Source organism: Pan troglodytes, chromosome 4 (assembly GCF_028858775.2).
Source record: "Pan troglodytes isolate AG18354 chromosome 4, NHGRI_mPanTro3-v2.0_pri, whole genome shotgun sequence".
NCBI lineage: Eukaryota > Metazoa > Chordata > Mammalia > Primates > Hominidae > Pan > Pan troglodytes.
In genome coordinates, this window is record NC_072402.2 from 150,323,318 (window position 1) to 150,348,226 (window position 24,909).

General features: G+C 38.3%; 2 long non-coding RNA genes across 2 annotated transcripts in view; one reads left to right on the forward strand and one right to left on the reverse strand.

Annotated features, from left to right (window-relative positions):
- The window catches only part of LOC134810119 (uncharacterized), a 354,765-nt gene that overhangs the window by 242,361 nt on the left and 87,495 nt on the right, over positions 1-24,909 (forward strand). The window lies entirely within an intron of this gene.
- LOC129144035 (uncharacterized) overlaps positions 5,094-24,909 on the reverse strand; it is a 74,344-nt gene continuing 54,528 nt past the window's right edge. Inside the window, exon 3 of the long non-coding RNA XR_008548120.2 lies at positions 5,094-8,160. This is a non-coding gene — a long non-coding RNA (uncharacterized LOC129144035). The remainder of the gene's footprint in view (positions 8,161-24,909) is intronic.

Sequence of the window (24,909 nt, forward strand, 5' to 3'; positions counted from 1 at the left end):
TAATAGAGTTTCTAAACTTTCTACCAGTATATCACAAGTGTATTCTTTCAGTTTCCAGTAACCCTTTTATTTATTTAATTCCACTCTTAGACTCTTCTTGAAGGCCATCAAAGTTTCATTGTCAGACTTCTTAAGACCCTTTAGGTTTTCACCAACACTCTCCTCAGTGTCTTTCCAGTCTCTATTAATCTCCAAATCCCAAAGTCACTCCCATGTGGTTTTTAGGTAGTTTTGTTATGACAGCACCTTGTTTCCAGGCATAAAATATGTTTCGTTTATTTAATGCTACATAACAAACTACTTTGAAATTTAGGATATATAAAACCCATTTATTATGTTCATGGATTCTCTGAGTCAGGAATTTAGACAGGGCATAAAGAGGATGGCTTGTCTCCTCTCCATGATGTGTGGGGCCCCAGCTAGAAGATTCATTCTGAGGGCTGGAATCATCTGAAGGCTTGTTGACTCATGTAAATGGTGGTAGATAAAGGTTGTTGACTGGAACTTCAACTACACTGGGCATGAACTTCTCTGTGTGATCCTTTTGTGTGGGTGAGTGTGGGCCTTTTCATAGCATAAGGGTTGTCTTCGCAAGCAACCCAAAAACGAAGGAGCCAGGGGGAAGATGGATTCTTTTTGAGACCCAGTCCCAGAAGTCATACAGCATTACTTCAATCTATTCTAATGGCTGGAAAAGTCACAAGCCTTTCCAGGTTTGAGGAGAGAGGAAATAGGTGACAACTCTTGATGGGGAGTTGTAGGGTTCTGGAGGGGCATATGGAATTGAAAATATGCTGTGGCCATCTTTGGAGATTACAGTCTGCCACATTGCCTTTTATTAATGTCATTCAAACATTCCTGATTTTTAAGCATTAAACTGATATGTGCATATGGCAGAAATAAAAAGAACAAAAGGTATTATACAATGTAAGAATAAAAAGGCCCTCAGTTTTTTCCTAATCACAAGTATGCATGATTAACTATTAGCAATTAAATTTAATCATTATTAACTTTATTGTGTAGTCTGTCAAAAATGCTCTATGCACATACCAACATATACTTATTTCTATTATATTCTATTGAGTCTCTACGTTCTAAAACCCTCTCTTATTTATCCATATTGCTAGGGTTATAAATTACAGACTATTCTTGGAATTTTTCTCTTGAAAGTTTTTCTGAGTCTTTTTCTTCAAATCTGCTATGCCTATGGTTTGACTAAGCTAAAATACAACTGTATCTCCAATCACACACTGATGACAGAAAGTAGAGCAGAGGTTGACTGTATCCTGGGATGGCAGAGTGGCCATTTAGGAGGAAAATATTGTCCCTTGATGACAAAGAGTGGGTTTTGTTTTGTTCTCTCATGTTTAATGTTTTTAAGAGTTTGGTAGGGCAGATAAAAAAACTCATATGAGGATTTTGTATGAGTATGAGAATCTCAGGACACCTCAAGACTTAATGATTAGGGGATGAAGGGGAAGTGTGTTTCAGGTTTCTGATATATGCTATGTAATGGAAAGAACCCTAAGTTAAGATTTTAGAGACTTTGTTTGGTCTTGGGTCTTCCTACTGGGAAGCTTTGTGACCTTGAACAAGTCTCCTTTCCTTTAAGCGCTTAATTCATTTGCAACATAAAGAGGTTGGACTTAAACTCTAAAAGTATGGTCCATGAAACAGCAGCATCCACATCATGTGGGAGCCTGTTGAAATCTTGAATTTCTCTCCAGAACTAGTACATCTGATTCTACATTTAAAAATCTTCAGATCGTTCACAGTAAAGTGTGAAAAGCACTGAACTAAAGAATCTCTAAGGTCCCTTTCTATTCTGACTTTGTAGGACTGAAAGAACTTAAAGGAGAAGGATAAGAAGAAAACACAGCAACGATGATATTGATATTTTCTGAAAAAGTCAAAGATTTTCTTTTTTTCTAGTTGAAAACTAGGGTGGCAAAAATGCTGAATGATACAAGGTTGCCTGTTGTATTTTGTAATATTGTAGCCCTGTTGTAGTTTCCAGCCAGAGCCTTTTCTGCTTCACTTGCTGTTCTCATTAGTCAGCTTCTCAAGGTAGCTTTCAAGAATTCTGTTAGAAACAAGCTAGGAAAAGTAAAGTAACCTACCAAAGATCATGCTTTAAGGCAGTGCTGAAAATACCAGTCATAATAGATGACAACAGTATTCCAGAAAGAGCCTCAAAATATGTAAAAGATTTAGTTAAATAAAGCCTAGAACAGTAAGTGGTGTTTCGGGTGATTTAACACATGGTAGAATAAATAAAAGAAAGGGAGTTACTTTGTAGATTCTGGATATTAGCCCTTTGTTAGATGAGTAGGTTGCGAAAATTTTCTCCCATTTTGTAGGTTGCCTGTTCACTCTGATGGTAGTTTCTTTTGCTGTGCAGAAGCTCTTTAGTTTAATTAGATCCCATTTGTCAATTTTGGCTTTTGTTGCCATTGCTTTTTTTGTTTTAGACATGAAGTCCTTGCCCATGCCTATGTCCTGAATGGTAATGCCTAGGTTTTCTTCTAGGGTTTTTTATGGTTTTAGGTCTAACGTTTAAGTCTTTAATCCATCTTGAATTAATTTTTGTATAAGGTGTAAGGAAGGGATCCAGTTTCAGCTTTCTACATGTGGCTAGCCAGTTTTCCCAGCACCATTTATTAAATAGGGAATCCTTTCCCCATTGCTTGTTTTTCTCAGGTTTGTCAAAGATCAGATAGTTGTAGATATGCGGCATTATTTCTGAGGGCTCTGTTCTGTTCCATTGATCTATATCTCTGTTTTGGTACCAGTACTATGCTGTTTTGGTTACTGTAGCCTTGTGGTATAGTTTGAAGTCAGGTAGTGTGATGCCTCCAGCTTTGTTCTTTTGGGTTAGGATTGACTTGGCGATGCGGGCTCTTTTTCGGTTCCGTATGAACTTTAAAGTAGTTTTTTCCAATTCTGTGAAGAAAGTCGTTAGTAGCTTGATGGGGATGGCATTGAATCTATAAATTACCTTGGGCAGTATGGCCATTTTCACGATATTGATTCTTCCTACCCATGAGTATGGAATGTTCTTCGATTTGTTTGTATCCTCTTTTATTTCCTTGAGCAGTGGTTTGTAGTTCTCCTTGAAGAGGTCCTTCACATCCCTTGTAAGTTGGATTCCTAAGTAAGTATTTTATTCTCTTTGAAGCAATTGTGAATGGGAGTTCACTCATGATTTGGCTCTCTGTTTGTCTTTTATTGGTGTATAAGAATGCTTGTGATTTTTGTACATTGATTTTGTATCCTGAGACTTTGCTGAAGTTGCTTATCAGCTTAAGGAGATTTTGGGCTGAGATGATGGGGTTTTCTAGATATACAATCATGTCTTCTGCCAACAGGGACAATTTGACTTCCTCTTTTCCTAATTGAATACCCTTTATTTTCTTCTCCTGCCTAATTGCCCTGGCCAGAAATTCCAACACTATGTTGAATAGGTGTGGTGAGAGAGGGCATCCCTGTCTTGTGCCAGTTTTCAAAGGGAATGCTTCCAGTTTTTGCCCATTCAGTATGATATTGGCTGTGGGTCTGTCATAGATAGCTCTTATGATTTTGAGATATGTCCCATCAATACCTAATTTATTGAGAGTTTTAGCATGAAGGGTTGTTGAATTTTGTCAAAGGCCTTTTCTGCATCTATTGAGATAATCATGTGGTTTTTGTCTTTGGTTCTGTTTATATGCTGGATTACATTTATTGATTTGCGTATATTGAACCAGCCTTGAACTCAAACAAATTTAAAAGAAAAAAACAAACAACCCCATCAAAAAGTGGGTAAAGGATATGAACAGACACTTCTCAAAAGAAGACATTTATGCAGCCAAAAGACACATGAAAAAATGCTCATCATCACTGGCCATCAGAGAAATGCAAATCAAAACCACAATGAGATACCATCTCACACCAGTTAGAATGGCAATCATTAAAAAGTCAGGAAACAACAGGTGCTGGAGAGGATGTGGAGAAATAGGAACACTTTGACACTGTTGGTGGGACTGTAAACTAGTTCAACCATTGTGGAAGTCAGTGTGGTGATTCCTCAGGGATCTAGAACTAGAAATACCATTTGACCCAGCCATCCCATTACTGGGTATATACCCAAAGGACTATAAATCATGCTGCTATAAAGACACATGCACACGTATGTTTATTGTGGCACTACTCACAATAGCAAAGACTTGGAACCAACCCAAATGTCCAACAATGATAGACTGGATTAAGAAAATGTGGCACATATACACCATGGAATACTATGCAGCCATAAAAATTGATGAGTTCATGTCCTTTGTAGGGACATGGATGAAACTGGAAATCATCATTCTCAGTAAACTATCACAAGGACAAAAAACCAAACACCGCATGTTCTCACTCATAGATGGGAATTGAACAATGAGAACACATGGACAGAGGAAGGGGAACATCACACTCTGGGGACTGTTGTGGGGTGGGGGGAAGGGGGAGTGGGGAGGGATAGCATTAGGAGATATACCTAATGCTAAATGACGAGTTAATGGGTACAGCACACCAGCATGGCACATGTATACATATGTAACTAACCTGCACATTGTGCACATGTACCCTAAAACTTAAAAAGTATAATAATAATTTTAAAAAAGGGAGTTACTTTATTCCTCTTATAAAAACATTTTTTCCTTCCTCACTGCAGCCCAGTATGTGGACATAATAGGAGCCTATTATGGTGAATTTATTCTTTCTTTAATCTTTCCAATAAATATTTATTGGGCACCTATTAGGTGTCAGACCTTGTGCTGTAAAAAAAAAAAAAAGACAACTTTATTCTTTTATTTTTAATAGTTAAGTTATAATTCACATACTACTCTATGATTCACATATGTAAAATATGTGAATTTAATCATTTTCATTGTGTTCATCAACATGAGTAACCATTACCAGAGTCAATTAATTTTAGGACACTTTCATCACCTGAAAAAGAAGTCCTATGTCATTTAGCTATCACTCTCCTGTCTTCCCTTGCCCCAGCTCTGAGCAATTGCTACTACTTTCTGTCTACAGATATTTATTTATTCCGGACATTTTATATAAATGGAATTACATGATATGTGGTCTTCTTGTGACTGGCTTTTCACTTAGCATAATAATATATTCAAGGTTCATTCACGTTGCATGGATCATACTTCATTCCTTTCATAGACAAATAGTTTCGTTTAAATAGATGCATTGCATTTTTCTTATCCATTTATCAGTTCATGAACAGTTAGGTTGTTTTCACCTTTTGACTATTGTAAGTAATGCTCCAATAACTATTCACATGCAGGTTTTTGTGTGGACATATATTTTCATTTCTCTTGAGTGTGTACTTAGCACTGAAACTGCTAGGTCATACGATAATTCTATGTTTTATCACTGAACAACTACCAGACTGTTTTCCAAAGTGGCAGCATGAAACTTCACTCCTAGCAAACTTAAAGAAATGGGGTTGAATTGGAGGTGGCTGGCAGTATGTGAGATATTTGACAACATGCAGTCTGAATCTCATCGCCCCATCCATTTCATTTTTCCCACCTCCATCTGTATATGTTTCTTAAAACATCCTTATATTTCCCTGCTGAAAGACCTACCAGGGAAACTCACTGACTGGTAGGCCCATGCCCTCAAGGATGTGATACTCAAGGTGCTCCATATTATGACGTAAGCAGAGCAGTTTAAACATTGTAGATTTATGTTCTTGAATGTATAATTCATTTATTTCTGCCTCAGTTTCCTTTTCTCTTAAATAGATTGCCATAAAATATTGAAATGTAGAATCTTTAATAGAGTTTCTGACATATTACAGGTAGCCTATGGCAATGATTGATATAACATCAATAAAAAATAAAAAGTTGTATTTCTATTTAGCTGCAAGCATTTGGAAAATGTAAATATACCATTTATAAAGCATAAACAGACCATATATATTTAATAAATTTTAATTATGGATACATAATAGTTATACACATTTATGGGGTACATGTGATATTTTGATACAAGCATACAACGTGTAATGATCAAATTAGGGTAGCCATCACCTCAAATATTTATCATTTCTTTGTGTTAGGAACATTTCAATTCCACCCTTTTAGTTATTTTGAAATATACCATAAATTATTAACTATGGTTGTGCTATTGTACTACTGAATGCTAGATCTTATTCTTTTTAACTGTATTTTTGTACCCATTAACCATTCTCTCTTTATGCCCCCCTCTGCACTACCCAAAAAGATACAGAAACTCTGCTAAACATTCTAACATATTCCTCAGAGATTTAAAGAAGACCTAAGTTTATGAAGATAGAGAACATGTTAATGAACTGGAAGATTTAATATGGTTTGATTAGACCTAATTACAAACTAAATGAAATTTGCATTGTTTTGGTGGAAATAGACAAGTTTATTCTAAAATTTATATGAAAATACAAGAAATAAAGAACTTCCAAAGCTATCTTGAAAAAGAACAAATTCAGATAAATTATATTACTTTATATCAAGACCTGCAGCAAGCCACAATAATCAAGATAGTATTGCATTAGCATAAGGGTATACAAGCTGATCACTGGGACAAAGTAAAGCTCAGAAAGAAATCAGTACACACATAGTCAGTTAATTTCAATAAAAGCTCAAAGACACTTCAATGGAAAGTCTTTTTGAACAAACAATGCTGGAATAACTAGATAACCATGGAAATAATGAATCTTAGCCACAATTAACAATATTCACAAAATTAATGTAGATAAATTATAGATTCAATTATAAAAGCTAAAGCTGTAAAGGTTTTATGAAGAAAAAAACACAGAAGACTATATTACGATCTTAGGCTAGGCAAGATTTTATAGAGATGAAAGAAAAAACACTAGCTGCAAAAAAGCAATAAATCGGATTTCACAAAAATAAAACAACAAAAATTCTCTGCTCATCAAAAGAAAATTAAAAGTTTAGCTGTAATGTGGGAAAAAATATTAGCAATATATATTCGATGATGAACTTCACCCAGAACAAGAGAAAACCATTAATAAAAAGATACTGTTGTTTTTTTTTACAACTGAATGAAAGTTTTGGACATTTAAAAAAAATGGTGAACTGCACATGAAAATGTGCTTGATATCATTAATCATCAGAGAAATGTAAATGAAAATAAAAATAAACTATTGCACCACTTCGTTGTGGCAACAACAAATGTTGGTGAGGATGTGGAGTAAGTGGAACTCCCAGATCTTACTCAGAGAAGTAGGTAATGGAGCATCCAGTTTGGAAAACAGCTTGATGATTTTCATAAAGTTAAGCATATACCTCTGTTGTGACTCAGAAATTCCATCCTTAACTATTTACCTACGAGAAATGAAAATGTTTCTACAACAAGACTTGAGCATGTTTATAGCAGCTTTACTAGTAAATAGCCAAAAGCTTTACTAACAATAGCCAATGTCAAGAGTACAATGGGTACATAAGTTGTGGTATATTCATATAATGGAATACTCCTCAGCTACATCAAGGTAACAAATTACTGATAACATGGAACAATATGAATGGATTTCAAAAAAATGATACTGCCTAAACTAGCAAGAAACAAATGAGACAGCACTATATGATTTCCTAAGATGTGAAGTTCTAGTACATAATGATAAAAATCAGAACCCTAGTTGTTTCCTGTGGAGAGTGGATTGACTGGAAGGGGACATGAAGTAATTTCCTGGGTGATAAAAATGTTCTTCATCATGATAGTGTTGTTTACATGGATGTATATAGTTGCTAAACTCGTGTAATTGTGCACTGAAGATTTGTGCATTTAACTTTCTGTAAATTTTGCTTAAAATAGGAAACTCTAAATCCATCCTGGGAAATGTATTAGCTTGTATACTTGGCAATGTGGTTTACTTGCCTGCACATTGGCACCTTTATCTCTTTAATGGATTATTACTGGATTTAAAGAGAAATCTAAAGTGTTCAGTTATTTTTGGCACATTACAGGTATAGAAGGTGTAGCATATCATTAACACAACTAAACTTTCAACTCGCCAAATAATTTGCTGTAGCCAAATGAGAATCTTGACGAGTTTTGCATATATCCATTTCAGTAATTCTTCTTCGCGTTTGGTTCTGGACATCTTGGAGCTTGAACCTATGAAGTTAATCATTGAAAATTAAGAGTTGGTTATGCTAGCTACGACATGCTACTACAATCTTAAACCCTTTTATTTCTTTCCACTTTTGTTTCCTCATATTGCTTCCTATGCCTAGCTGTGCATTAGAATCAGCTGGTGACGTTTTTAAAGTACACTGTTGTTTGGTTGTCATGGCAGAGATATTCATCTAATTGATCTGGTGTGAGGAGTAGGCGTTAGTATTTTTAAAAAGCTGTCCAGGCATTTGAATCTGGAGTCAGAGTTAAAAACCACTGGACCAGGTGATGTTTAACGATCCTTTCAGCTCAAACGGCAAATCTACAAGCTAAAAATATTCAATGGAAGTGTTTGGTTAAGCTACATTTTTAAATTGTTGTTGTATTGATGTTGTTGTTGAATTACAAAGTGTTTAAGCAGAGAACAGAGGTTCCAACTAAACATCAACACTATGCTTTCTATTGCTTCATATCCATCCCTTTTCCCTATTTACTTTATTCTGAAGGCATCGAATTTTCATATTTGTGATTTTTGGTTCTAAAGATATTCAATTCAGCAGCACCTATAAGGAAAGGGTCCCCCCCCTTTTTTTTTTTTAACCATTGTGACTTATTGTCATCTTCTATGAATGAAAGTTCTGATCTTACTCATCTGGAAAGACATATAGAACTGGGAAACTAAATTTTGAATATAATCTCTCATCCTGCCTTGTTCAGTTGCAGCAAGTTGGCTACAAAATTGCCCTACACAGCTATTGTATCTACTGCTGTATCAGCAGAGTAAAGGGAATCTGATATAAAACCTTCAGAAAATGCAGATAGTTATTTTTTTTAAGTCTGGGAATTACAGAAGAGATGAAAGAACAGTTTCACTGTTTTCTTTCCATATATAAGGTATTCAATTGGAGTCGGGGTAGTGAGGTCACTAACTGCATTACAAATAGCTGGATCGGGTGGGCTCTTATGAGAATAATAACTTAGTAGAATTCATAAAGAGAGAAAAGAAGGCGATACTGGGATTGGTCCTAAAACCCCTTTCAGTTCAAAGGAGCTGGACTAATGTGCTGTATCAGTGATAAATGATTTGCTATTGTCAAATCTTCCAAATGGCTGATAGTATAATCCACAGCCCAGAAGTCTGTATGTATTTGAAATGTTTCGTTCCTCTGTAGGGAAAAATTTAAAAAGTAAATCCCATGACAATTGAAGTAGATGATATCTCTCCCCAGCCACCTTGATCCATCCAGACATGTGACATATTTCCCTCCTTAATTTTGATCAAAAATTCTTTGGCATTTTATACAAAAGTAGCCCAAGTTACTTATTAAGATTTAGCAAGTAAACATATGAAATCTTCCACAATAGTGCCTAATAAAGAAGAAAAGATAACTTAGAAAATATATGACTGAGTTGGTTAAAAGTTCCTTATGACCACCTGACATTAGACATGCTGCAGAGAAATTTATACATGTATTTCTTTTTGAATATTTTGGATATTAGGTACTCATTACTTCACAAGCATTGTTTTTCATTTTTGGACAAGTTTTAGAGCTTCCAACTATCAGTTGTATTCTGTTCTCCAAACCCACATAAAAAAAGTCGTCTTCTTCAATGTGACAATTTTAAGTGTTAGGTAAAACATAACTGTCTTTAATTTCCTTTTGTTAGAATAAATATTCTCAGGTTCTTCATTCATCCACCACATGTCATTGCTTTTTGCCCCATCATCATCCTGGTCACCCTTCAAGTTCTAATTTCCCAAAGACCTCCTGAAGCTCTTTTTGGAATTTAGGACTCTCTTTCAGTGTGTGATCTGACAGCCAAAAGTGTGGAGAGAGATTTCTATCTGCTTGTTTCTAGACAAAAATTGTATTACACACTTAAAGCCTTCATGAAGAAGAGCAGAGAGAAAAAACCAACAAATGCCTGTTGTTCTATTTAACACAGTCTCAGATTGCATTAGCATCCCCCACCCCCAACTTTGGCAGCCTCATTTTTCCTTTTCAGTGAACTCAATCTTCACAGCTGGTTAATTCTGTCACTTGAGTGTGTGATTCAAATGAAGCCAGGCTGAGGGCCAAGCCCTTCCATGGACACAGCCCACAGCCCTTTTCCCTGCCAATCATCTGCCCACAGACCCTTGGTCATGAGAGAGACTGACAAACACTTTGTTCTTCCCATCCCCTAAATGGCAAATCTGAGGGCAGAGAAAAAATAAGCTGGGTATTAGCAATTTGGGGTGATAGTTCTGGATCTTCTCAGAATGGCTCGGTGACCTTACATAAGTTCTCTAACAGGGCTGCTAGAAGTTGTTGTAAAAATTAAATTGATACTTTGGGAGGCCGAGGCGGGCAGATCACCTGAGGTCAGGTGTTTGAGACCAGCCTGACCACCACGGTGAAACTCCGTCTCTACTAAAAATACAAAAATTAGCTGGGTATGGTGGCAGGCACCTGTAATCCCAGCCACTCAGGAGGCTGAGGCAGGAGAATCGCTTGAACCCGGGAGGTTGCAGTGAGCCGAGATCACACCATTGCACTCCAGCCTGAGCAACAGAGTGAGACTCCATCTAAAAAAAAAAAAAAAATTAAATTAAATTGATATAGAGCATTCTTCTTACTCATATCCATTGTTCAGTATTAAGCATCATATTCCTTTTTTTTCTTTTTGAGATGGAGGCTCGCTTTGTTGCCCAGGCTGGAGTGCAGTGGCATGATCTCCGCTCACTGCAATCTCCGCCTCCCGGGTTCACACCTTTCTCCTGCCTCAGCCTCCCGAGTAACTGGGACTATAGGCGCCCGCCACCACGCCCGGGTAATTTTTTGTATTTTTAGTAGAGACAGGGTTTCACCATGTTAGCCAAGATGGTCTCGATCTTCTGACCTTGTGATCTGCCTGCCTTGGCCTCCCAAAGTGCTGGGATTACGGGCGTGAGCCACCTCGCCGGGCCCAAGCATTATATTCTTTTTGGAAGGTGAGCACATGATTTTATTAGTGGTCTGATAGAGCAGCTAAACATATTGAGCTTTGTTCAAGTGATGGACTTTCAACTGTCCTTTTATTTTCTTCTCTATTGAATTCTGAGTATGGAAAATCACTTTCTTTACTGTCACAACTTTTGAACATTCATTTAATTCCCCACTATATTATAAATACATAAAGGAGCTTTATTGTAGATTGAATTCTATTATGTTTAGTAACAGGTGTGAGGCAGTGTGATGGTTAATAGGAAGTAGAAGTGGCACCACTCACCATTACCCCTAGTGACCCAACAGCAGAATTTTTGCTTCCTGTTCCCATGACATTATGTTCTGCTGGCCTAGAGGTCTTAGTTCCTGAGGGAGGAATGCTGCCACCCAGACACAACAATGATTCCATTGAAATGAAAGTTAAGACTGCCACCTGGCCACTTTTAACTCCTCATGCCTCTGAGTCAAAAGGTTAAGAAAGGGGTTACAGTGTTGGCTGTGGTGACTGACCTAGACAATCAAAATCAGACTACTACTCCACAGTGGAGGTAAGAGAGAGTATTTGTGGAATATAAAAAATCCCTTAGGGTGTCTGTTATTAATAGTATTACCCTGCCTTATAGTTACGGTCCACAGGAAATGACAACAGCCCAATCCAGGCAGGAATAGGGATGGCCCAGACCCTGTGAGAGTGAAAGTTTGGGGCCTGGTGTGGTGGCTCACACCTGTAACCCCAGCACTTTCGGAAGCCGAGGCAGGCAGATCACCTGAGGTCAGGAGTTCGAGACCAGCCTGGCCAACGTGGCAAAACCCAGTCTCTAGTAAAAATACAACAAAAATTAACAGGGTGTGGTGGCACACACCTGTAATCCCAGCTACTCGGGAAGCTGAGACAGGAGAATCTCTTGAGCCCAGGAGGCGGAGGTTGCAGTGAGCTGAGTTCATGTCACTGCACTCCATCCTGGGCGACAGAATGAGACTCCATCATCTCAAAATACAAAACAAAATGAAACCAAAAAAAATAAGTTTGGGTCACTCTAGCAAATAAAAAACCACAACCAGCTAAGTACTTGTTAAAGACAAAGAAAATACAAAATAAATAATAGCAAAAGGTAATTTTTTAAATTTTAAGACAGAGTCTCACTTTGATACCTACGCTGGAGTACAGTGGCACAATCTTGGCTCACTGCAACCTGTGCATCCCGGGTTCAAGCGATTCTCCTGCCTCAGCCTCCCCGGTAGCTGGGATTACAGGTGTGTGCCACCACACCCAGCCAATTTTTGTATTTTTAGTAGAGATGGGGTTTCACTATGTTGGCCAGGCTGGTCTCGAACACCTGACCTCAGGTGATCTGCCCACCTCGGCCTCCCAAAGTGCTGGGATTGCAAGCAGGAAAAGGTAATTATTAATACCAACTATGACCATGTGACCTGTTACAGAAATGAAGACTATGTTTGCTCATTTTGTTAAAAATATGTTTGTGCATATATATACCTGTATTAAGCAAATATCTTTATTTTCTTTATTCCCTTGACATGTAACATAAAATATATTGAATTCATGTCGGCACTTCAGTGTTAATTTTATGTAATAATATTTAAGCATTTGTGCATTTTTGCTTGCATGGAGAATAATTATGTTAGGCAGAATTATGACTTATCTTTAGAGATTAAGTATAATTTTAAAATATATATGGGTGTCAAGTTGACAAACAGTGGATTTTGTGATGGTTAATATTAAGTGTCAACTTGGCTGGATTGAGGGATGCCTAGATGGCTAATGAGGTACGGTTTATGAGTGTGAGTGTGTTGCCAGAGGAGATTGACATTTGAGTCAGTGGACTAGGAGAGGAAGACCCTCCTCAGTGTGGGTGGGCACCATTCAATCATCTGGCAGCACAGCCAGAACAAAGCAGGGGGAAGAAGGGGCATAAGCAGCTTGCTGAGTCTTCCAGCTCTCTCTTCTCCCTCTCTGCCTCTTTCTCTTCCTTTGTGAAAGGAAAATAAATCTTAGAACCCCAAAATCATGAAGCCAAAGGGAAAATTCAAGCTGAGAACTGCTTAGGGCAAATCTGCCTCCCATTCTATTGCTTAAAAAGATAGCTAAGATAAGCTACATACCTCCCTGATAAGGAATTTCCTTGTGGACAAAGGACAGACAGAACTCACTGAGATAAATGCATATCTATTTGATCACCTACTTTGATCAGAGACTCAAAAGAATGGAACAATTTGTCTCCTATCTATCCTATGACCTGGAAGCCCCCTCCCTGCTTCGAGTTGTCCCACCTTTTCGGATTGAACCAATGTGCATCTTGCACATATCGATTGATGTCTCCTGTCTCCCTAAAATGTATAAAACCAAACCGTGCCCGACCACCTTGGGCATATGTCTTCAGGACCTCTTGAGGCTATGTCAGGGGTGCACAGTCCTTAACTTTAGCAAAAGAAACTTCCTAAATTGATTGAGACCTATCTCGGATATTTGGAGTTCACACCTTGCTGGACACCTTGCTTCCTCTCCTACTGCCCTTGGACATTAGGCTCCAGGTTCTTTGGCCTTAGGACTCCAGAACTTGGACCAGGGGTCCCCTGGGGCTCTCAGGCCTTTGGCCTTACATTGAGGGCTGCACTGTCAGCCTTCCTGATTGTGAGAGGTTTTTGTCTTGAACTGAACCTCACTACCAGCCTCTCTCTTTCCTCAGCTTGCAGAGGGCCTATTGGGAGACTTTCCTTTGTAATCACGGGCGCCAATTCTCCCTAATAAATGTCTTTATATATATATACATACATTTTATTGATTCTATCCCTCTGGAGAACTCTGACCAACTCAGGCAGAGTGGAGTTAGGAAAACAAACATTTCAGCTGTGAAATTCTAAACTAGAGGATAGTGATCTAAAACCTTACGACATTGAGCCACTCAGGGTTGTGGTAAGATGTCTTCACATGAGTCCAAAATCCATTACAATGTTGCCAATGTAGTGAAATTGTCTGTGTTCCTTCACTTCTCACCTGCGGTATTTGGGCAAGCTTACACCTATAGTTAGTGATTGCTCAACCTCTGGAACCCAGATCAGTGTTGCAAATACTCTCTGTGCATGTCTTCATTCACCTTCTTACCTGTGGCAGACTTCAGCCATTGAGTATAGCACTCCTTATGAAGCCCAAACATAGCCCAAAGTACTTTTCCACAGAGGACCACAGAAACTCACTGCTAGTCTGTGGCTGGCATAAGAATAAAATGTCATTTTAGCATAATATTTAGAGTTCGACCATCTGCGTTCAAAGTCCATTTTCTCAACATAAGATTTAATTTCTCACTGTCTGTTTCCTCATATGTAATATGAAAATAATAATACCTACTTCATAGAGTTGTCAGGATTAAATGAGAGAATGTAAAAATGTTAGAACAGTGTCTATATATAGTTAGTTCTTACTCTATGGTAGTTTGCAAGTCAATCTAATTGCCCTTTTCTTTATGTAGTACTACCTTCAGCTATGTAATTAAAACTTTTTCTTCTTCTTTTTTTTTTCTTTGAGAAAGAGTCTTGCTCTGTCGCCCAGGCTGGAGTGCAGTGGTGTGATCTCAGCTCACTATAACCTCCGCCTCCTGGGTTCAAGCGATTCTTCTGCCTCAGCCTCCCAAGTAGCTGGGACTACAGGCACACGCCATCACGCCTGGCTAACTTTTGTATTTTTAGTAGAGACAGGATTTTACCATATTGGCCAGGCTGGTCTCGAACTCCTGACCTCATGATCCACCTGCCTCGGCCTCCCAAAGTGCTGGGATTACAGGCATGAGCCACCGCGCCTGGCCAAAAAGCTTCTTTAGTGATAAAGCTGGATATGAGTCTTAGCAGTGATACACTTCATAGTAAGAGATGTTCAAGTATGTGTCTGTATGTTTGTGTCCAAGCTGATTCTTATGCGCATTTGGAATGAATCTAGAAGGACTGCGGTTTATGTTTTTATATCTTGCTACTTCAGTTAACATTTGAATAGGGTCATTTGGTAAACATGAACACTAAAATATTCTTTCCAAAATGGGAACCAATCTGGATAATGATAATACTTAGCCATTAACCTGAAGTTCTTCCATTAGTAATTCTATTTATGGAATTCCAGAAAAAACTACCAAAAGCTTTAGGAAGCAGGAGTGGGTCACGCTAACCTTTCTGTTGGCATTTGATCAGGTCTTTCTGATTCATTCTTTCTTGGTCACACAGTTTTTGTCCCTGTGCCTGTCTTTAAAGTATTTGTGGGCTCTTGTTTTAGACAGCTTTGCTGAGATGCTGTTGTTACTGTTGTTGATATCAGAAAATATGCAGAAGTGAAAGAGAGTGAGCATGTTGTGTGATTTATGGGAGCATATTTATGTGTAGGTGTGGACACATGACTTGTATATATTGAGTTAAGGAAAACGAGCCTATTATGTATATATGGGATGTGTGGGTGGAAGAAATGTATAGCTATGTGTCTCTGTGTATATATGTTTGCACGTGTGCACCCTTGGCAGTATAAAGAACAGCCTCTCCTTAAGTTGATTTTTTTTTTTAAACTCAGCCTGTTCAAGGTTATCCTGTGGTTTCTTTTTCCCTTTGCCGTCTTTTCATTCTACTCCTTCTTAATCCCTTTCCTTTCACATTTCCACAAGTTTCACACTCTCCTATTGTACTAAGACTCAACAGTTTACACCTTACTATCTTTCGCCTAGAGCTAAAGCCACCATGTATTTACCTGCTGAGGGCTTCACAGAATGACTCCACCTAGTCTCTCAATGGTTCAATATAAGATAGCTCATGTTCACCCAAAACATGTATCACTTCTGGCTTTCTTGGGTCAAATATGCCTGAAACGTTGACTCTCAACTCTTCTCTGCTGCTCCCTTTGCAGAGCATTTATGGTCTGCCAGCTCCAGCTAAACAGGGCAGATATAATTATTCCCCCTTGAATAGTGAGGATTCAGAGGGCTATGAGAGGGTCAGAATTAGACTGTGGAGTTCTACAGAGGGTTGGTAGGGAAGAACTCTGCAGATCAGACATGTGGAAGGGGCTTATCAATAAAATACTCCCAGAATATTCTTTTACATTCTAGCCTTTTTCTAACCCCCAGTATTGTTGAATTATTACTCATGACAGGCCTTAGTAGTGATCTGTCTTTTGCTTGACTATTATTACAGGTCATGAATGAGATGTATATCCTTTTTTTAGTTTTTATTTTTGGGGGATACATAATAGGTGTATATATGGGTTATATGAGATATTTTGATACAGGCATACAGTGTTTAATAATCACATCGAGGTAATTGGGGTATCCATCCCCTCAAGCATTTATCCTTTGTGTTATAAACATTCCAATTATGCCCTTTATTTTAAAATGTACACTTATTATTGACTATATAGTCACCCTGTTGTGCTATTAGTACTAGATCTTATTCATTCTATTTTTTGTACCCGTTAACCATCCCCACTTCCCCTCCCCCACTCCCACTACCATTCCTAGCCTCTGATAACCATCATTCTATTCTCTATCTTCATAAGTTCAACTGTTTTAATTTTTTAGTTCTCACAAACAAATGAGAACATGTGAAGTTTGTCTTTCTCTGTCTGGCTTATTTCAATTAACACATCCACCCATGTTGTTACAAATGACAGGATCTCATTCTTTCTTATGGCTGAATAGCCCTCTGTTGTGTATATGTACCACATTTTCTTTATCCCCTTCATCAATCTAAGTTGATGAATGCTTAGATTGCTTCCAAATCTTAGCTATTTATGCACAGTGCTGCAATAAGCATGGGAATGCAGATACCTCTTCAATATAGTAATTTCCTTTCTTTTGGGTATATACCCAGCAGGGGGGTTACTGGACCATAAGGTACCTGGATTTTTAGTTTTTTGAGGAACCTCCAAACTGTTCTTCATAGTGGTTGTACTAATTTACAATCCCACTAACAGTGTACTAGGGTCCCCTCTTTTCCACAACCTCACCAGCATTTGTTATTGACTGTCTTTTGGATAAAAGCCATTTTAACTGGGGTGAGGCGATGTCTCATTGTACTTTTGATTCACATTTCTCTGATGATATCAACGATGTTGGGCGCCTTTTCGTATACCTGTTGGCCATTTGTATGTCTTCTTTTGAGAAATGTCTATTCAAATCTTTTTCCCATTTTAAAATCAGATTATTAGATTTTTTCCACTATAATTGTCTGGGCTCCTTATATATTATGGTGATTAATCTCTTGTCAGATTGGACATCCTTTCCTTTTAGAGTGGCATTCGTAGTGAATTAAGTTCTGGATAAAGGAGTTGCCTTTGCTTCATGTTTAGTACCCATGTTGACAACCTGCCCTGTTAAAATTAAAAGTAATATTAATAATCGTGGCAGGTCATGAACAAAATCTGTTGGTATCACTAAATATTCATGCATTCTGCAGCCCTTATGTTCTGTTTACAGTTCTAGTAATTAAGTATCTCAGAGCTTAGAGAAATAACTGAGTTTAATAACAATTATGAAATTTTAAAAGGTAGCATTTACATAATGCAAATAAGGTAATTAATTACAACCCTGGAGAGAGTTCTTGCCTGCTGGTGAACTCTAAGCCCACAATATTCACATTAGGTAAGCTTTACCTTTTTTCTTTCAATGACATTGACCTTCCAAATGTCCATGGAAAGAGGACTACACCTTGGGGATTTAGAGGGTGTGAGCCTAAATATGGTAACTCTACATCTGATTCACAGGGTGACTTAAGTTTACAGCTAGTGCCTGATATATATAAAACCCTTTGAATTTCACAATTTTTTTTTCTTGTACATGGTCTCCTTTAAGACTTATAACCACACAAGGGAAGGGAGGTCAGATTTTACTTTTGAGGAAATAAAGTTACACAAGCAAATGAATACCTTTGGAAACATCTCAGCTGACAAACAGTCCCCTTGAAATGAGAACTGATCCACCATCTATTGGGCCAAAGGAGTGGGCCTCAGGCATGATGTCTAAAATTCATACACACTCTGTTCATACTTTTTGGTGAGGGGGAATTAGATAGGCCTATCATACCTTCAGCTAGGAATTAAACATGGAAATGAGAATCAGGAATCAGTCTTTCCTTGTGGCTGGACCTATACCATGAAAACTTGGATTATCTTGTCTTCCACCAGGCAGACTGGGAGGTAAAGGAAAAAAAGCTGATTGGCAGAGAGAGAGAAGAAAGGGAAGCAATAATGAAAGAGGAATGGGCCCCTTGTAGTAGCTTTCTAGATCCCCTATCCACTCACTTTGGGACCCTGTTGGTAACTCCAGTGTGTTTTTATTGTTAAAAGAGTCTCGAGTAAGACAAACATTTTGCCTAAGTCAAAAAACTAATGAGTAACACAGAGTGAGAGAGAACTCAGGTTTTCTAACCACTAATGTATAGTTCTTTCTATAGCACTGCAACTGCCTTTTATATTTCTCAGGCCTCATCCCTCTATTCAGGACCCATCCTCCCTGTCATGAAGATGGAGCCGCCTTAGGGTTCTCAGATCTTAGAGTCTGGCTTCTAGCATGTTCAGATGTACTCTATCAGGATGCTCCTTGATTCATTAAAATGCTATAAGAAGGAAACACAGCCAGCTGCCATTCTCTTTGCTCATCATCTTTCCTGGTGTCAGTCGCACCTCATTGCATTTGGCAACACTCCTGACGTGAGTGACATTAGCCAGAGCACAAATCAGGTAGCATCTGCTAAGGAGCAGAAAAAAAAAATCACAAACACATTTATAAAAGGGAAAATAAAATCAGGGTGACATTCAAGTTGTCTTTTTGATAGTCTCTGTTTCTACATTTGTATTTAAAATAGATGGCTCCATTTTGTGGTGTTCTAATTTACCTGTTTTTGAAGCCTGTTCCTAACCTTTACCTCAGAGGAAACTCACGACATTGAATAAATATAGTAGAACAGGAGTTATAACTAGGGCAACCATGTGGGTCAATTTGCTGAAGATGACCCCAGTTTATAGTATTGTCCTAGTATAATTTTTAGTAGACCCTTTTCCCCTTTCAAATATGTCCTGATTTGGATGATAAATAATTTGATCACCTTGGTAACAGTCTCCATTTGATAAATCATCCACCAGTGATACATAGCATCTACTATGCATGACCAAAGGTGGTGTGTGTGTAATCATGTCACCGCTATCTCTTCCTTTAATGAGCTTCAAATTTAGGGTTACCACAATAGCAAAATAGAACTGCAACTCCAGGACTCATCTTAACAGTGGGACCCAGAGAAAACAAGCCAACTGGTTATCAGTTTCCTATTCTTGAAATGAATGCATGCCAAGGCAGGGTATGCATGGGTCAAAGACAGAGAGTCTGGAGGCAGACAACTTGGGCTCATAACACTTCCATTTCCTAGTGCTGTGACCATGAGAAGGTTAACTGATTTTCTCAAGCTGCTAATTTCACAAGTATACATATGGATGATAACAGTATATCCTCCTCCTTGTTGGAGTGCTGTGAGGATTAAGTGCTATAATGTGTGGTTGGGTAATTAACATAGTGCCTAGTGGAAACTAAGAGTTCAGTAAATGAGACCTACAGTAGGACCCATAGCAACAAGTGCTTCTTGGATTAAAACTCCTTAGAATCAGCCTTTCTTTCTATCTTTCAAACTCAGTGACATATTAGATAAGGCTAATCATAGAAATCCCATGGTTGGAAGGGCCTGTGCTATTTTCCAACCCGCACTCCCTACCACTCAGTGGTGGATGGTTAGTAGGTAAACAACATTCCTCAGAATCATTCATCACATTTCTTCTCGACATTTTCAAATAGAGTTGTGACAGCAAGGCAAACTGTGTGCTGTGGGCTAAAAAGAACAGATGGTGTCAGAAGAATCTAGCATGTGATAGAAAAACATGGTATGTTTCCATCCAGCATAGGGAGGGGCAGGAACAGTGTGTACTGAAGAGCTCCTCCTTCCAGGTGGTGGGGTGGGAAGAGAAAAAGAGTTGGTGGGGTACCAACAGCAAAGTCCTTTGTGGACAAGGTCTGTCTATACTATAACTTCTCTGGGATTTCTTCCCTGAGTCTAGAAAGATGCTAAATTTTGTTAAATGCTGTTTGGATGCGTTTCTTGGAAGTATACTAGGAACACTTTCCATGACTTGATTGAACAAAGGCCAAAGAACATAGACCCATTTAAAAAAACAAATATAAAGCCAAGTATTTATTCATAGAAATTAATGGCTAACATTTATTGAACTACATGCCAGATTGAACTAAAAGCTTTGGAAGCATTATCTTATTACGTGTCTACAACTGCACTGTGACATACATGCTGGGATTATCCCAATTTTGCCTCCAAGGAAACTGGTGAAAGAGGCCTAGGGGGTAGCACAGCCATTAGGAGGGGCACCTTTTAACCTAGGTCAGTCTGACTCTTATATATACAGTTGTTTTGTGCTCTTGACCATTATGCTGTGATTAACTTGCCAGAAAAATAATCTATTGCAGAACTTGGTGAGCAAAATGCCTTTGGTTATCACTGTGTTTAAGGATGAAGTAATATTAAATAAGAGGAAGAAAAATTAAAATATTGAGGGCTAGAGGACATTTCTGGTTTGGTTGAAACTTTCTCCTGTTCCCAATATGAATTACAGGGCATCTGGCCTTACAGTTGGGTGCCTCGTCTTGTTTCACAAAGAAGATCAATTTATTTTTCTTCAGGAAAACATTCTGAGATTTTAGTGGTATTAAATGCCAGAAAGGTCTTCCTGCTTTTTAACCTAAGATGATCTAAGTAGAGCACAGGAAGTAGGAATTGGAACACAGTTCTTTTTGCTATATTTGGTAACATACCAGTTCGTTGTTTTCTCTTTAGTTTTATTTTTAATTATATAAATATTTGTGATATGACTCTTATATGCCATGCTCTGTACAAACCTATAAATGACATGAAGGTGAGAAAAATAGACACAGTGCCTATCCTCACTAAATGTATTATCTTGATTTTTTTCTAATAAAACAAAAAAGATTATAAAATTTTGCCACATTCAATAGTTGAGTGTGTTTAATTGTATTTTATCAATCATGTCTATTTAAAATTTAGTTGCTTGCGTATCTCTCTAAATACGTTCATATGCTATTTTAGAATAAAGCAAGAGAGAAATCAGTAATGCAGCATTTATAGCTGATTGCCTTGATTCAGAAAGATAAGAGGGTCAGAGCTTTACTGAGTGACCTAGAATAAGTTGTTACATTTCTCCAAGCTTATTTACTAATTTAGAAAATGACCCTCTGCCCTCCCTTCTCTACAAGCAAACTGCAAATATATAGTCACTTCCCATGTGAAAATGCATCTGTCCCAGAGTTGAAAAGTACCTGGAGTCAGATGTCTGTGAAGAGCTGGTTTTAGAAGTACAAACTCTGTCTCCTTTTCCTTGTCTACCTTTAGGTGATTTACCTCATTTTCTATTAAGTGAGAGTGTCACTCCATTTTCTATTGACCTTGATGATGGCCCAATGTTAAGATCTAATGAGATGGGTGTGAAGATTCTCTATGAATTTAAGGGTTTCTAGTTGAACAAAGCTGAAATCTGAGCTGAGCTGCTTAGATGAGAGATATGAGATGATTTCAGACTGCATGGTTGTATGCCTTGCAATATTAGACGATTTCTTTGTGGAATTGTATGGGTGAAGAAGATGATGATGCAAATTATTTTCTGAATTCATTTCCCACTGTAACAAAAATATCTACTCTAATGTAATGTCTTATGACTGACCAAGTGGAAATGCCTGTACAGATATCTATCAATGCAGCTAATAGTCCATGCAATAAAATGAGTTCAGACTCAAACTTCTATCCCTCCTGTTTCAGGAGAGATGTCCATAGCTCCTGGCACCAAGTCCCCAAATCTGCTTCCAGATTACAGCATATGCTCAGCAGGGAGCTGCTCCCTTGTCAACAATGAGCATTAGTATAGCAGTTGGACTGGAAGGAAAAGCCTCGGTCTATTAGGAAGCCTGCAGAGCTTGGTTGCTAGGCAACCCAGTCTGGAGGCAGCAACCAGTGTGCACCAAGAGGAAATCTAGGGAGGTGGGTCTAGAAAACAGGGAAAAGCAATTCTTTTCTCAGAATTAGCTGAGGCAGAAAAAAAGTCAATTGTACTGCCTACCATCCAGGTAAAGAAGTGCTCCATATGTTTATTTATGCAGTACATTTTAGCATCAAAGTGTTAGGTGCCAACACTCACAGGTAACTCTATATTGTCATCTGGAAAATTGTGTGACCTTGAGTAGGTGACTTACTCCAGCGTTGGTTTCTCTGACAGTAGCAAAAAGTCAAGGAGCCAGGTAGCAGCAGCTTCTCCTCATGCCTACCACTGCAGCCATCACCCCTGTGCATAACCCTTAAATCAGAGAAATACTGAGTCTGATCTATTAGAAAATGACCCTCTGCCATCCCTTCTCTACAGGCAAACTACAAATATATAGTCATTTCCCATGTGAAAATGCATCTGTCCCAGAGTTGAAAAGCACCTGGAGTCAGATGTCCGTGACAATCTATTACTGAAAGTAATAGATTGTAAGCTTGGCAGATACAGATTTAAAGCAGGGCTCCTTTGCTTATTTTAGTTGTTAACCTTGGGCATGTTTCTTTGCATAGTTTACTCATCAGTGCTTGGGGCCTGACATATTTGTAAACAATGAATAGAGGCTAGTGAGCTAGCCAGTGTAGAGACTTGGGTTAGTGTCTCAGACTAAAACTGAATGGCATGGTTAAAAAAAAAAAGTACAGGAGAAGGAAGTGAACATGGAAAGGTCCAGTAATAGGAGTTGGGAATCCAGACTTCCGTGGAAGTCTATGTCATCACCAAGCAATCAGTCCAAATGGGATCTGGATCAATAATTAGAGTCAATGATCCCAGCTCAGAGGATGCACAAAAAGAGCAAGCGCCTGTGAAAGGCCACATTCCCAAGTATCACAGAGAACTACTACAGATCTCTGCTGAGGCAGGAAGATCGCTTGAGCTGAGTAGTTTGAGGCTGCAGTTAGCTACAATAGCACCATTGCACTCCAGCTTCAGAAACAGAGCAAGACCCTATCTCCAAAAAATTAAAATAAAAAGAGAAAGAACCAAAATCATTTATTTTTGTTAACTCTTCAATATTTTGATGTACCGAATAAACAAAAAAGTTTAAAATCTTTACAATAACATTAAATCAAAATAACTAATAGAATCAAGGCAAAGGAATATTAATTATTGCAGATTCTTCCAGTTGCTAGTATGTCTTCAATTAGCAAGTTAAGAAATCAAACACTTTTACTGTATTGTATTAAGTTGTATATTTGGAAAAGGAAAATATTACTTGGGATTTTTCTTTGTTGTGATAAAAGATGGCATGTGTATTTCCAAACATGGAACAGTATTTTTCACATCTTACTTGATGTAAGATTTCTCAAAGTAGAATCATCACTTTTTAAAATGCATCTTTGAAATAAAGGGGGAAAATGCAGGCAAAAAAAAAAAAGTTCAGCAAATTGACTCCAAATTCAGAACACTTCCAGTCTGAAATTTGTAATTTGCAGGTATCACCTTTCTTTGAGTGCTTTCAGAGGCTTTTGTATTCTTGGATCTGAGTATTTTGCTTTCCAGAAGACCACATTTGCAGATTGTTTTCTATTGAATAGGCCTTGCTCTAAACAATGTGTATCATTTTCCTTTCTGAGCTCCCGTCTCCTCACCAATAACAAGAAAAATTGGCCTAGATGATCTCTGAATCAGCTTCAGCTCCAGTATTTTATACATTTTTCTAATACTTAAGAGCCTTGGAACTTTCCATTCATTTACCAGACACATTTTATTCAGTGCCTACTAGGTGCCAGACACTGTCATAGGCACTGAAGATACATACAAAGTTGTTAAATAACCTGGCAAAACTTCTGTTCCCATGGATCTTATGATAGCAGGAGATGGATTGATAACCAGGTAATAGGACTGCCTGATTATTTCATATGGTGCTAAATGCTATGAAGTACTTCAGAAAAAGAATAGTCTTAGTTACAATTTCAAAGTAAAACTATCAAGAAGTTACTTCCTTAAAGCAAAAATTTATTTTCATGGTTCTGTGGGTTGACTGGACTCAACTGAGTGGTTCTCCTCCTCCCTGTGCTGTAGTTGAAGCTTTTCATGCAACTGCATTCAGCTGGGAAGTCAGCTGGGGCTAGAACAACCAAGATGGTGTCTCATTCTCAAGGTCTTTTCATCCTGTTGCCATGCTGTGTTCCTTCCCAAGCTGTTTTATAGTATGGCAGTGGGACACCAAGAGCACAAGCCACAATATGCAAACGTCCCTAAAGCATATGTGGTCATCATGGTTTTATTTATTGAGACGGAGTTTTGTTCTTTGTCACCCAGGCTGTAGTGCAATGGTGCAATCTCAGCTCACTGCAACCTCCACCTCCCAGGTTCAAGCAATTATCCTTCCTCAGCCTCCCCAGTAGCTGGGATTACAGGAATGTACCACCACACCTGGCTAATTTTTGTACTTTTTAGTAGAGATGGGGTTTCATCATGTTGGCCAGGTTGGTCTCAAAGTCCCGACCTCAGGTGATCTGCCCTGTCTTGTCCTCCCAAAGTGCTGGAATTAAAGGCCTGAGCCACCATGCTCGGCCTCATCATGGTTTTTTATTTTTTAATATGCCATTGGCAAAATTAAGTCACACGGGCAAGCCTAGAGTTGGTTTAGGAGGGAACAGTACAAGGACATAAATGCAGGGTGGTGGG